Source organism: Pan troglodytes, chromosome 13, assembly GCF_028858775.2.
Source record: "Pan troglodytes isolate AG18354 chromosome 13, NHGRI_mPanTro3-v2.0_pri, whole genome shotgun sequence".
In the NCBI taxonomy this organism is placed as follows: domain Eukaryota; kingdom Metazoa; phylum Chordata; class Mammalia; order Primates; family Hominidae; genus Pan; species Pan troglodytes.
The window spans coordinates 54,976,635-54,991,825 of record NC_072411.2 but is presented as its reverse complement, the minus strand read 5'-3'; the positions used below and the strand labels follow the sequence as shown (position 1 = coordinate 54,991,825).

General features: G+C 38.3%; 1 long non-coding RNA gene across 1 annotated transcript in view; it reads right to left on the bottom strand.

The window, feature by feature from the left end:
• Positions 1–869: 869 nt before the first annotated feature.
• LOC134808084 (uncharacterized) overlaps positions 870–15,191 on the bottom strand; it is an 89,889-nt gene continuing 75,567 nt past the window's right edge. Inside the window, exon 4 of the long non-coding RNA XR_010150282.1 lies at positions 870–1,472. This is a non-coding gene — a long non-coding RNA (uncharacterized LOC134808084). The remainder of the gene's footprint in view (positions 1,473–15,191) is intronic.

Genomic DNA, 15,191 nt, shown 5'->3' with positions numbered 1-15,191 from the left:
AGTAACTGGGATTATAGGTGCGCACCACCACGCCCGGCTAATTTTTGTATTTTTAGTACAGATAGGGTTTGACCATGTTGGCCAGGCTGGTCTCAAACTCCTGACCTCAAGTGATCCGCCTGCCTCGGCCTCCCAAAGTGCTGGGATTACAGACGTGAGCCACTGAGCCCGGCCTACATTGTCTTATTTTAATACTCCTAAAAAGAAAGGCATTTTTATCTCTGCTTAATGATTAGAAACTGAGGCTCCTAAAACCATTCAGAGGCAGAGCTAGGAAACAAATGTAGCCTGGCTCTGTCATACACCGCTACAGTTCTTACCAAACGTGCTACCACTGAAAACTCGAAAGCCTAAACTGAGGTGGGAATGCTCACTGATCCACATAATTACCTCCCTCTAAGTAAAAACACCAATTCCTCTACCCTTTGGTTCAGATGCTATGCCTTCAATCTGTTGATGTTTCACTTGAATCAGGCAACAGAGTCACATTCCGGAGTCTATTCAATTTCAAAGCTTGTATTGATTTCTGTTTGTTTCCAAAATATCTTCATTTTTAACATCATTAGCATTACATCCTCACAATAGAGTCCCCAAAGTTGAATCTGGAGTTTAAGGAAATAAACTCCTTATTTCCCAGTTTTTGTGGTCTTTAAAACACATTTTAAAATTATTTAACAAAAGAAGTCCTATCAAATTACGTTGCCACCATAAGCTTATGAATGTAATATATAATCTCAAGAATTTTATTGTATCTTTACAAAATTCAACATTTTGCAGTTTTTTTAAAAACCACCATTTTAGCAGAAAATAAAGGCATCTAGTTATCATTCTTTCCTTTTTTTTGTTGTTTTGTTTTGTTTTGTTTGTTTGAGACAGGGTTTCACTCTGGTTATCCAGGCTGGAGAGTAGTGGTGTGATCTCAGCTCACTGCAGCCTCGACCTCCTGGGCTCAAATGATTCTCCCACCTCAGCCTCCCAAGTAGCTGGGATTACAGGCCTATGCCACTATGCCCAGCTAATTTTTTGTATTTTCAGTAGATATGGGGTTTCGCCATGTTGGCCAGGCTGGTCTCAAACTCCTGGAATCAAGCAATCCACCCTCCTTGGCCTCCTAGAGTGCTGAGATTACAGGCATGAACCACCATGCCTGGCCGATTTTTTATTCATTAATATCCATTCTCAACACTCTCAAAGAAGAAAAGAGAAACTACCATTTCAGAAAGATAAAATAATAAAGTAGTTCCTTAATAAGCTAGTAGTTTCTAATAAAACTTCTCCCAATTTCCTATGAAAATATCTACAATACAGAGAACACAGGTGAGAAGTCACAAATGATGTCAAGTTTTCTACACACAATTGGTGGCTAATCCTGTATTGCTTACCCTCAATCACTGCCTCATTGCCAGCGCTGCTGTCTATTAGCTCTGGACCTTGAGCAAGTTACCGGCTTCTGTCTGTCTTAGCTGTCACATCTGTACAAAGGGAACAGAGTAGAACCTATCTCAGAGGTTGTTGTGAGAGCTAAGTTCGCACATGCAGAGTTCCTAGAATAGCACCTGGCAAAGAATGTCTAAATACATATGAACTGGCATTAGCTGGCATTATCATTGCCACTGTTTTTCCAGTGTTTCTGAAAGTGCAGAAAGTGTATCACTGCAGATATACAAGATTAGGGGTGATATTCAAAACTATTGTAGGGTATACCTGTAGGTGTCATTAAATGGCACAAATCACATATAATAAGAAAATTATACCTTCCTTTTTGAATTTTCATTTAGTACTCTGATTACGGCAAGATTAAAGTTTCAATTTGATGCCACAAATGTCTTTATCATCTATCCGACAACTGAAAATCTCCTTCACTACCTAAGAGAGTAGGTCTCAGACTGCAGGGAGTAGTATTCCCCTAAAATTTAATAACAAGTTGATTTGTTTTAAGCAATTTGCTTTCTTAAATATTTTCTATTCCTATCATGTTTTACTAATTTTTCTTTTAGGATAACGTAAAGCTTCTTTTATAAAATATTCTTAACCAAAAAAATGAAGGCTCTATTTAAAGAAAATATGAAATGGGCAGTAAGCAGATGTGGCAAAAATCAAGAAATATACTAAAAGATTTAGTTTGGGAAAGACTCTAATACTGTACTGATACTCCTAACTAGACATCAGCAAACTTTTTTCTGTTAGACAGATAGTTAATATTTTAGGTTTGCAGAACATATAGTCTCTGTCCCAATGACTCAACTCAGCAATCGATAATATGGAGATGAACATGGCTATGTTCCAATAGAAGCTTTATTTATAAAAATGGGTGATGGGCTGGGCACAGTGGCTCATGCCTGTAATCCTAGCACTTTAGGAGGGCTAGGTCAGCAGATCACCTGAGGTTAGGGGTTCAAGACCAGCCTGACCAATGCGGTGAAACCCCATCTCTACTAAAAATACAAAAATTAGCCAGGTGTGGTGGTGCATGCCTGTAATCCCAGCTACTCAGGAGGCTGAGGCAGGAGAATCGCTTGAACCCAAGAGGCAGAGGTTGCAGTGAGCCGAGATTGCACCACTGTACTCCAGCCTGGGCGACAGAGTGAGATTCTGCTTCCAAAAAAAAAAAAAAACAATTGGTGGTGGCTGCTGCATTGGGCCCACAGGCCATAGTGTGCCGATAGTGCTCTAAACTATGAGAGATTAGGATCCTGGAATAAATGTTTGATTATAGTCAAAGTATTCTTTCCAAGGTCTCACTACTGAAACAGAAAATATAATAAAATAGTTCATTTGAGATTGGGAGGTTTTTTTGAATAATGACTCTCTATTAATCTTTCAAAAGGCTGTGGCAGGGATGTCAGATAAAAAACAGCTTCCAAGTTTTAAGAAGAGAGAGAATGGATGAACAGCACCTAAACATCTTTTGCTAATTCGTATGAAAAATACATGTATAACACCAGATCTAGGCACTGTCCTAGCAGTTTACATGTGTTAAAACTCACTTATTCCACATAAAAATTCTTTGAGGTTGGTAGCAGTATATTCCCATCTACAGATAAGGAAAATGAGGCATACAAAACATCTTGGAGAGGCGAATACTGTGGGACAGTATTTGAACGCAGACAGTAGGCTAAGAGTCCATGTTCTCACTCTGCTGATGATGCTGCCCTCAGCATCATGCACAGTGGTTGGTTGTGTTTTCCTGCAAGCTTTAGCTCACCTTAAAATCTGCTTGATACGGCAGGAATTTTTTGCCTTGAGAGAAACTCAAGGTTTTGAACAAGGAAGAACATTCCTTGAGCAGGAAATGAGAGCAACTGAGAGCAATTTCACATAATGAGTTATCACAACTTTGTGAGCCTGCAGTAACTAGCTTTGTGGTAAGTTCTGACATCCATAGCCTCATATAGGTAGGGCCGAGGAGAACCTGCCAAGCTGTTTTCAGTGGTTACACAAACACAGAAGCATGGTGGAGGCTTCATTTTAAGTACTCGCTAGGCAAGAAGGACACCCTATTTCAGGTAAATTAAATATTGATTTAAAAACTTAAAATATTCTTCTCTTCCAAGTTCTGATAGTTATTTTTTTAAGCTAGCTATAAACTGATCTTAATGTTACATATCAACATGGATGGTGCTCATCTTCCCAAATTTTATGTTTATAGTTATGTTTTTGTGAAAACACAATTTCAGAGTGTGTGAAATATATTTCTGATGGCTTTCATACATGTCCCATTGGGACATAAGCCTGAAAGAGAACAATACCTAGCAGTGATTATGGAAATCAAAAATGAAGGTTTACAGCCTAAAACAATCAACATGAAGAAAGGCATGCCTTCTAAGTGTTCCCTACTCCAGCTATGGCAAATATTACACAGATGACAACAATGAAAGTACAAAAACCGCTTCCAAAGCTATTGTTATGAAATATTCCAAAAAATGAAAATATACTTTCATTTAGAAATAAATGTAAAACTTCTGTATCTTTTTGAAATTTAGAATAAAGAAAATGGTATCATTGAGCAACAAAACTGGGGTTTGAAGAAGTTTTCCTGTTGGTTTGCTTGTTTGATTTCAGCAATCATGTGAATAATGAAGAAAATAGAAGATATTTGGGGATATTAACTCATCACCCATTAATCACTGTACAATTGTGCCAGGAGCAGGGGTCGAAGAAGCATCTGGACGTGTTCTAAGAGCAGCAAGAAGGATACTAACAGTCTTGGTCCTTAACATCCTTCACATTCTGCTTTCTGATGCCCCTTTTTAATTATTACTCATCTTCCTTCTCCAGTGTTCTCACTCTCCTTCTCCACACTCTCAGAACTTCCTTCCTTCCACAGGAATGAATGCAACTGCCTTTCCTGGGACTTTTACAAGAGAGCAAAGGGAAGAGATATTAGGAATTTCCATGCATTGCCACATCTTTCTCCTCCTTATCTATTTACAAGGTTGGCCCTGTTACTGTAGCTGCTCTCTATTATCCTCTAGAAAGATGAAACTTTAGAAAACAAAGGACAACTACTCATGAGAATTAAGGAATAACATAGCTTTTAAAATTGGCTTTTTTATAATCACCTTTTTACAAAAATAATTTAAGGAAGTTTTCAGAGACATATTCCAATTAACATTATTAAAACAAGTAGGTGAAGTTTTAGGGCAACAGATTAAATGTAAGTAGGAAAAAAAAGATAAAACTGGATTGAGCTCATATACTCATGAAACATACCCCTGAAATTTCCTCTTCTTATATATGGGCCACAAATTCAGTTTTATAGAGGTCAGTTCAAAAAGGAAAGAACAATTTGTTATATTACTCATGGTAGGCATAAAAAGAAATTATAACAGCTTCTCAGAAGAAGCCCAAGTATTCCTGGAGACCACAGATAGAAGACAATGTTCTCAATAACATTATTACAGGAAGCACAGTAAAAAGTTTTGCAATACATATCACATACTACCTTCCAAATCAAAATTTATAATAAGCTATTCTATTCTACAAAAAAGTTCATAAGGAAGGCATCAAAATACGGGGATTCAAATCAAGAAACAGGCCAAAAAATGTGGCAATTACATAGGAGCTAGTGGCTAGAAACATTCCAGTTCTCTCTTTTTTTTTTTTTTTTTTTTTTGAGTCAGAGTCTTAACTCTGTCACCCAGGCTGGAGTGCAGTGGTGTCATCTTGGCTCACTGCAACTTCTGCTTCCCAGAGTTCAAGCAATTCTTGTGCCTCAGCCTCCTGAGTAGCTAGGATTACAAGCATGCACCACCACACCCAGCTAATTTTTTTTTCTTTTTTTTTTTTTTTTTTTTAGTAGAGATAGGGTTTCGTCATGTTGGCCAGGCTGGTCTCGAACTCCTGACCTCAAGTAATCCACTCACCTTGGGCTCCCAAAGCCCTGGGATTACAGGCATGAGCCACTGTACCTGGCCCCCAGTTCTCTTAATCTTAAAAAAATATTTCTCATACCACCAAAAATTAGATTCACCTAAACTTAGAGGATGCACATGTTAGCCAAGTCTCTGATATAGATCTGATATAGGTCCCAAATCCATAACCATCGACCATTTACCTATTGTCCTGCAGATTTCCAATGCATATCTTCTGCACTGAGAAGGGAAATGAACCCTTCACTCATCACTGGGGCTGAGGCCCCAGAGCCCTACGTGTTCTTCTATCCAGTGAGCCAGGCTGACCACCTATGAGCCACACATGAAAGAGGTGAATACCAAAAGTCCACTGGCTTTTGAAATTGATTTCTTCTAACTCATCAATATTTTATCCCTGAACAAATGTGAAAGCAGAGTGTCACCAAGGTTCAATCTGTATCATTTATTACTCCTTCAAATTAGCCTTTGTAAATATCAGACGCTGCACCACAGCACTAAAAATGAACCACTGCTACGAACAAGAACGGAGCCTGGTTAAACACAGCAGCAGAGTTTGCTCAGATAAAAAACAAACCCCAACTAAGAGAAGGATTCTAGCATTGGAGTCATAATAAGGTAACTCAGGTTGAGTAGACAGCCTCATTATAACCTCCTGGAATTCTGCCATTTGTAACAATAGTGACAAAAAATCCCTTTCAGTATGATATATCTTAGCCAAGTGCTTAACCCAAGGAGATTGTACATTAGTAAATTTTATGTGGCTATTTATACAATACTTAAAGGTAAATAATGCTCCCTCTCACATTTGTATGCACATGTGCCCCCCCCAACCCACACACACACATACACTGCCAAGTATGTTTTAGGGTGATAATGCAGAGTGTGAGAGCATTCTTCATGTCAAGGTTGCTCTGTAAACATTTACAACAAAATTTACAACACTTGCCAACTCCCAGACAAGTGCCTTTAACATGTACTAAAGAAGTTGGTAAAAATTAATGAAAGAAAAAACTATGGGAAAGCAAGTTGGGTCTAGCTCTGTGTCCCCACCCAAATCTTATCTTAAATTGTAATCTGAATTGCAATCACCATGTTGGGGGAGGGAGGAGATTAGATCATGAGGCCAGTTCCCCCATGCTATTCTCGTGATAGTAAGTTCTCCCAAGATCTGACAGTTTTATAAGGGTCTTGTCCCCCTTTCACTCTGCACTTCTCTCTCCTGCCACCCTGTGAAGAGATGCCTTTCACGATGATTTCCTGAGGCTCCCCCCCAGCCTTGTGGAACTGTGAATCAATTAAACCTCTTTTCTTTATAAATTACACAGTCTCAGGTATTTCTTCATAGTAGCATGAGAATGGACTAATACACAGGTTAATAAAAAACTCAATATGTGATGATATGATTAAATACTGAATGTGGTGAGTACCATAGTTTAGACACAAAAATAAACATATTAAATGCATTCATCAACTTTATCTCAGATTCATTCTACTTTTCAATCTATAGCATACTCTAACAGGCCAGAACACATACGGATTAAGGAAAAAACCCAAACATGTTTATAATTCTGCCTACAACTCCAATTTCCGGGGCTTTCTTGCAGGGATTTGTCTCTGAGAGAGCAAGGTCTTTCTCAGCTTCTTTCAGTTTTATTCTAGTTTGATTGAGCTTAGGTGATTCTTTTTTTCACCTTCTTCAGAGTTTTGTTAATTAGTACTGAGCATTAGCAGACCACACAGATAAGCTGACAAATGACCAAAAACATGTTAATGGAATGCTGCTCAAAATTCCCTTGCTGCCTGTCAGAAATAATTGGTACCTTTCTTCAAGCTTTCCTAGGAAAATGACAAATCAAGAGGAAATGCCTTTAATTTCAAAGGGTCTTATTGGCTCTGGATCATAAAGCATGGCAATTTATTTTACCTTTTTTATTATAAAAAATATAACAATACTTCTGAAGGATTACTGATCGAAGTTATGGAGTTTAATATCTGTCAAAGTACAAATCCCAGGGCGTATTTAAAAAATCTGAGGATACAAAGCTGCTAAATGCCTCGGTCTGGTTCCTTCACAGAAGTCACACTGTCTAAGCAAACCAACACTTTTGATATGAAGATGCAGATACACTCCACGCTGGTCAATGAAACAAATGATAATCTATCATCACGTAGAAGTAAATGTATAGGCTACTTTCTGATTACAATCCAGATAAACAAAGGGAAAAATATACTTTCTGCTCATTTAAAAAGTTATAACATGAAGCTATAACCACCTCTGTTTGTTGTCCAAGATAAAGACAAAAGAAGTTTCCATAAAGCTCAGACAAGACTGAGCAAAACACAGCATGGGGCTGACAAAATCTGGGGGATCAGTTTGTTGATAACAATGAAAACATCACTTTAGAATTGGAATCAACCAAAAATATATTCTTAACTTTTTAACTATTCTTTCATCTCCCACTTAATGTTATGATACATGTTTGCCATTTCCTTATTAACTATGATATAAAGTACAATTATTACTATACTTTATTACAGGCTGTGCGGATGTAGCCTGTATGAGGAGTGGGTCTGAGGCAACTGTGATCCACATTGAAGTGAAATCTTCCCTATGCTTTTTTAGATTGTATATGCTTCTTGGAGACCATCAGAACTGTTTCACCATGTCAACCTTTCAACGTCTAATGAGCTACATAAATACAGAAAATTTGAGTTTTAAAAATCATAGCATTAGTACATAAAATGCACATGGAGCCTCATTTCTAAATGTCCATAATTTAATTCAAGAGGTAGGCTGGCGTGGTGGCTCACACCTGTAATCTCAGCAATTTCAGATACTGAGGCAGGTGGGTTGCTTGAGGTCAGGAGTTCGAGACCAGCCTGGCCAACATGGTGAAACCCTGTCTCTACTAAAAATACAAAAAATTAGCTGGGCATGGTGGTGGGCCCTGTAATCCCAGTTACTCAGGAGGCTGAGGCAGGAGAATCGCTTGAACCCTGGGGGGCAGAGGTTGCGGTGAGCTGAGATTGCACCATGGCACTCCAGCCTGGACAACAAGAGTGAACCTCTGTCTCATAAAAGAAAAGGTAGTTGTGGCTATTTGAGCATAATTATGTATATTTTATGCACAGGAAATTAAGCCATCTCAGTTTGGAAATTGAAAGTCACCTACTATTGTATGCAATGCCTCTATTGGCATGGTAAGGTTTTTGTTTTAAAGACATCTAAAATCTTGAGCATATCAGTTTCCTACACTACTGAAGTAACACATCTGATCCTTGTTTTAAATTTCACCAAAGTATGTCTCTGTTTCTTGAGAAAGCTGATGTCCTGCAGTCTATTTATTGCTTTCAGAACCTGGATTTTTCCATCAGGAGAGTGGGATACTTTTCTCTTTTCTTTTTTTTTTTTTTTTGTTTCAGTAGATAAAGGGGGACTCCAAATGAGCAGTTAATACATGCAATTTTTATTACAATGTATGATCTTGTCCACTCTTAATGAAATTTCATACATTTGGGTTTTTCTTAACTCATCTTCATATATATATAGTAATTTCTGAACATTTGTTAGAATTCATCCAACTTTGCATGTAAACAATTAATAAAAAGGCTCTAACAGAATTTTAGCTGTGTGGGGTATAAACCTTACTTTAAAGGAATCCAGTTAATAAATACTCAAGCTTTTAAAAGCAGATTACTTAGAGAATGATTATTCAAAGACTCACTGAAACTTTTTTCCCACGTTTCTTTCAGTAGCAAATTCTCTAAGGGCTTTGAAATCAGTGATTCAGCCAGCATGTGTTGATTTCCTACCTTGTGCCAACTATTCTAATGAGCATGGGGTTAAAAAAGATGAGAAAGTCCCAGGATCTTCTCTCCTGAAGCTCAAGTTTAGTGGTTGAACAAACCCATAAACAAATAATAACAGTTGATACATTTAGACTCTATTTTGTCTCCAAAAGAACCTGAGTCACTAAATTAAAATTATTATAGAGTAACCACAACATTAGAAGTATAAACAAAGCCCAGAAAGTAGCAAATATAATTCAATTTATACTCAGATGTACTAGAATTGGTGATGAATAAGAGTAGAATCCCTATACAGAATCCATAGATTGGAATTGCAGAATGTCAAATCATAACTTTGAATACATTTATATAACTAAATTATATAAATAAGCAAATATCTATCAATCAATAGTTGGCAGATAAGTTGTTTATGCTACTTTGTCATGTCTATTGCCAATCTGAAAGGTTGCTGCTTTATAGATGGCCACACAAATACCTATTTGAAGCAGCACTTTGAGTGGAAGGCGGTTGGGGGAGCCCAGAAAAAAAGTAATAAATTTGCCTGTGTCTTCTCTTTGTTTCCTCATCTAATCTAATTTTTGGTGATTAAAATCCTTTGAGAAATATTAGACTTCTAAATGAATAGCTAAATAAAGCATCGGCCCTGTAAAGATTTGCTGAAATCATTACACTGTAGTTTTAAAACATTAGACCCATGATTCAATCTATATGTAGGACTGAAAAACAAACTTGTTTTATGTTCCACCTACAGTTTCCAGAAAGTTGCAAGCTACTGCTACAGGCATGATATATATAGGAACTTTAGTGGACATGGGTTTATGTTTGGCTAGAATCAGAATCTCTTTGGAAAAAGCAACGCTGCTGTCCTTGGTCCTGATACCCCTAGGTATGGGCATATAATTCAGGCCTGGCCACAGGAATTGAGTCAGGAATGAATTGAGTCAGGAATGACCACATAATCCAAGTCAGTCCAATTAAGGTCATTGGCAAGGCCTTGGCTGAGCTACAAGGAAAGAGATGATAGCTTTAAGAATAATCTATGTCTAGAAATGCTGGTGGCCAGCCTCACCCCTACATTGGAAGACCCTACCTATGAATGAAGCTGGCTCAAAGAAAAGCAGACTCAGGAGACAGAACAAAAGACTCAGATCCTTCATGATGTTAGTTATACTTCTATATACAGCATGCTTGATGCCAGATTCTCCTCTTGAATTTCTTGGTCAACTAAGTCTTGATTAACTAGTTTACATGTATAGTGAGTACTCTATATCCATGGGTTTTGCATCCTTGGGTTCCACCAACTATGGATCAAAAATAGTTGGAAAAAAAAGAATGGTTTCATCTGTACTGAACATGTACAGACTTTTTGTCCTGTCATTATTCCCTAACCAATACAAGAACTATTTACATAGCATTTGCATTGTATTAGGCATTATAAGTAACCTAGAAACTATTTAAAATATAAAGGAAGATTTGCATGGGTTACATGCAAAGACTACACCATTTTATATGAGGGACTTGAGCATCCATGAATTTCAGTACCAGTGTGGAGTCCTAGAATCAATCCCCCATGGATACTGAAGGACGAATGTATATACTGTGTACACATACAAAGTGTGTGTGTGTGTGTGTGCGTGTGTGTGTGTATTTTGACTTGGATTTTGGCATCTGCAACCCAGAGTTCTGATGAACACAGTGCTCAACAAATATGAGTTCCCTCCCCCTCTCTTCTTTCCCCCCTAATTTCTTCATGTCTGACTTAGAAGACTGCCAAAATTGGTACATTAGACTATACAGACTTTTTAACTGTAGACTATTAGATTATACAACAAATGAATTTATGTGAGAAAGAAAATTGTTAAAAAGGAATAAATATTATTGCATCTGAACATCATTTTTTAAAATTACTAATTTTATATCTGATTTGTCATTTCGAGGTAGAAAAATCCCAGTTTCTCTTTGACTAAAAGATAAAGTGACATGAATTTAAAAAAAGAACTCATCGTGGCACAAGAAGACAGATGAATACAAGCTTCACAAGCCTAATTCTAGAAACTCCCCGGAACATTCAAGAGAGCATACACTATAGCAGGGGTCCCCAACCTCCAGGTCATGGACTGGTACTGGTCTGTGGCCTGTTAGGAACCAGGCTGCACAGCAGGAGGTGAGCTGCAGGGGAATGAGCATTACTGCCTGAGCTCCATCTGCCTCCTGTCAAATCAGCAGTGGCATTAGATTCTCATAGGAATACAAACCCTATTGTGAACTGTGCATGCGAGGGATCCAGGTTGCACACTCCTTATGAGAATCTAACTAATGCCTGATGATCTGAGGTGGAACAGTTTCATCCTGAAACCATCCCCCACCAGCCCGTCTGTGGAAAAACTGTCTTCCACAAAACCGGTCTCTGGTACCAAAAAGGTTGGGAGCTGCTGCACTTCAGTATATGTCAGTATTTAATGAAAGCTCTTACCTTACTGAAAGACCTAATTCCAAGAAGATTTATCCATTTTTTTAATTCCTTTGTAGTCTGAAAAGTAAATGTGTGATATCTCACTCTATTCTTCAGAATAAATAAATAAATAAATATCTTAATGCCGTTTTCTTGCTAAACTTAATAGTGGATTAGCTAGACCATGTACAAAATAAGAGACGTCAGAGGGAAGAAAACTGGAATGGTCTTAGTTCTCACAGAATATTCTAAGGAGAAAATACAAAATTGTTTGTTTTTCTATTGATGTTTCCCCAGTGAAAAGCAATGGGTAAAAATTAGGGAACAGGTTATGTTGATGAAAGCCTGCACCCTCATGTCATCAACACTTTAGAGGAAATTAAAAGAAAAAGCACCTCTTTATTTTTGGCCCAGGTGGGCTTTGAGGAGTACTATGTAAAATAAAGCAAATTACTCAAACCCCAAATTACTTTTCAAACCCCTCTCCTTTCCATGATGTCCCTCTTGAAAAGGAATTGTGTGCTTTTCCAAGAGCATGCAACATATATTTGTTTGTATCTAATCAAGTCATTTATCTTCACTTAGTTTTATACCTCCTGTAGGTGCAGTCAACATATCTTATAAACCTACTCACAGTGAAAGCAGAAGAATGCCTATGCAGTCCTAGGATTTGGCACAGGCAATCTAAGCTTTAAATTATGGTATTGGTATCCCAATTAAAGCCAAGATGTGCTTCCAAACACCCTTGGATAAGTAAGCAAATACATGTAATGTCACCTCCTTTCTTAGCTAATTCTTATCCTTTATTTATGTCACTTACTCAGTATGTTTTCTACTTTTTCTTCTTTTTTTAATTGCTACATAAACCATCAGAAAAGACCATGCACAGCCAACCTGCTGCCCAAGCGAAATCTCTGTTTAATATTTCAGTGTTTCCAAAAATGATGTGCCACTGGCTTGGCTCTGCCTGTAATATTGTTTTCAATTTCCATCTGCCTTGGGCATCTTCCTCCTGCCACGTATCCATATGAGCCTAACTGCATCACATGCAGTGCTGGATGCTAGAAATGCCCTGATACCAAAATGTGATACAAGGATAATCTGCTTTTTCCCTTATAATTAAATGAAAAAACTGTGGGTATACTGTCTCCCACTCGGCCCCATCACAAATGCATCCAACAGATGCCACCACACATGACCCAAGTTAAGTACAAAGGAATGATGTAAATATGCCCCTTAAAAAAATTTCACTGAGGACTGAAACCCCATGAGGTTGGTTACCTTGTGAAGGAAAGCAGGTGTTCAGGTAAAAGGAAGGGCATAGCAATATCCAAGTTAACCAGCACTTTGTGGCCTCTGTACAAAGCCAAGTTACACACTTGCCTCATGCTTTAACACACCTGTCATCTCCTATTGTGAGCTATCCAGGCTCTGAGTTGGTGACAAATTAGGATTAAACCCACCGACAACTATTCACTCCATGCCCATCAGCATGTGCTCTGAAAAGCCCTCAGACCCCTTCAGACTCTTTAGCAGCAGCCATTGTTTCCTTTGATAACTGCTACCTTCCAGCAAACAGCATTCAGAAAGACAGCCCATCTGAGAACACATGCTTTCATCTCTGCACTCCCTTGCTGCTAACAAGCTTCCCTATAATAATCATATAAAATCTAACTATGTACATTGGGAAAAAAAGGCATTTTGTCAAAACCAAACCAAGCAGTGCAGATGAGGTCTGCAGCATAAATTAGAGCCACGAGGATACTGTGGATAAATTACTGATGATTCTGGTTACAAAGTGTAATCGTTTGGCTTAAGAGGATTAAGCACAACAAGAAATCTTGAATTTTACAACTTTACCCCCAAATTCAGTCCAAGGTCAGGCTTTTGGTCTTGATTTTACTGATTTATCTTTAATATTATCATCTAACCTCTCCAAAATTTTTTTTTTTCCTAGAGTTGATCCATATACCAAATAATCATCATTTAATACTGCATTATTCTCCAGACATTTTATGCTTAGGCTTGGCATGAGATACTGAAAAATGATCAGAAGATATTAGGCAGCTGCTAACAATTTTTTGATACGTACGCATTCCCTCTAAAAGAAAGTCTCAAATTTTCAAGTGTGAATTCACATTTTCAGGCAATTTATGTGGCCTTTAACATCTTGAGTAACAATGTAATTATATAATAATTAGCCAGACCCACCTCTCCTCATAAATTTTGTCTGAATCCATTTTGGGTTGCTATAAAGCAATATCTGTGGCTAGGTAATTTACAAGGAAAAGAGGTATACTTGGGCTCTGCAGGCTGTACAAGGAGTGTACCACTGGCATCTGCTTCTGGGAGGGCCTCAGGAAGCTTCCAATCATAGCAGAAGGCAAAGGGGGAGCAGGCCATCACATGGCAAGAGAGGGAGTGAGGAAGGGAAGGTGTAACAGGCTTTTTTAAACAACCAGCTCTCACCTGAATTAATAAAGCAATAACTCACTCATTAATCCAAGGAGGGCACCAAGCCATTCATAAAGGATCCTCCACCATGACCCAAATACCTCCCACCAGGCCCCACCTCCAACATTGGGATCACATTTCAACACAAGATTTGCAGGGAACAAATATCCAAAATATATCAAAAGTATATCTGATTTCTCTAAAAATTTTCTGTCATCTGCCATGGGTTCCCATGTGGTTCCCCACTTCCTGTCCCCTACTAAATAATCCTAAAGAAAGAAAATAAAAGAAAGAAGCAAGTCATAACTGTCTTCTACATTTTGGTGCTGTATGGCATTTCCATTTCTCTTTAGTTCCCATTCCCTGCCTTTCTTCAGCCTTTAGCATTTATGTTAATGCCCATCTGGTTTATGGACTTCACAATATGTATTTCCTCTTGGCTTTGATGGCCTCCTTCACAAACCAGCCACAAACACCTCTGAACATCCTCATCATAAAGCCCATCATGAAGCCTATAAAGGCCCACAAGACTGTAAGTTCCATGAGAGCAGAAGCTGTATCTTACTCATTTTTGTACTGCCCACTGCATCTGGCAAAATGACCATCACATAATACACCACTAAGTTTCAAAAAATATTTTTGACTTGAAGGTAATATATCTGAGATCCTTACCTTAGCATTCTCTCCCTCCTGATCACAATCTGGCCATTTGTCTTTATTCTCCCCTCCAATCACATCAGTACTTGATTCTTATAAAAACTTTTTTTCTTCATCTTTTTTTTTTTTGGAGACAGAGTCTCACTTTGTCACCCAGGATGGAATGCAGTGGCATGATCTTGGCTCACTGCAACCTCTGCTTCCTGGGTTCAAGTGATTCTCGTGCCTCAGCCTCCTGAGTAGCTGTGGTTATAGGCACGCACCACCACACCCGGCTAACTATTATATTTTTAGCAGAGATATGGTTTCACCGTGTTGGCGAGGCCGGTCTCAAGCTCCTGACCTCAAGTGACACACCTACCTCGACCTCCCAAAGTGCTGGGATTACAGGCATGAGCCACTGCACCCAACCTGTATAAAGACCTGTAATCACCAAGTCTTTT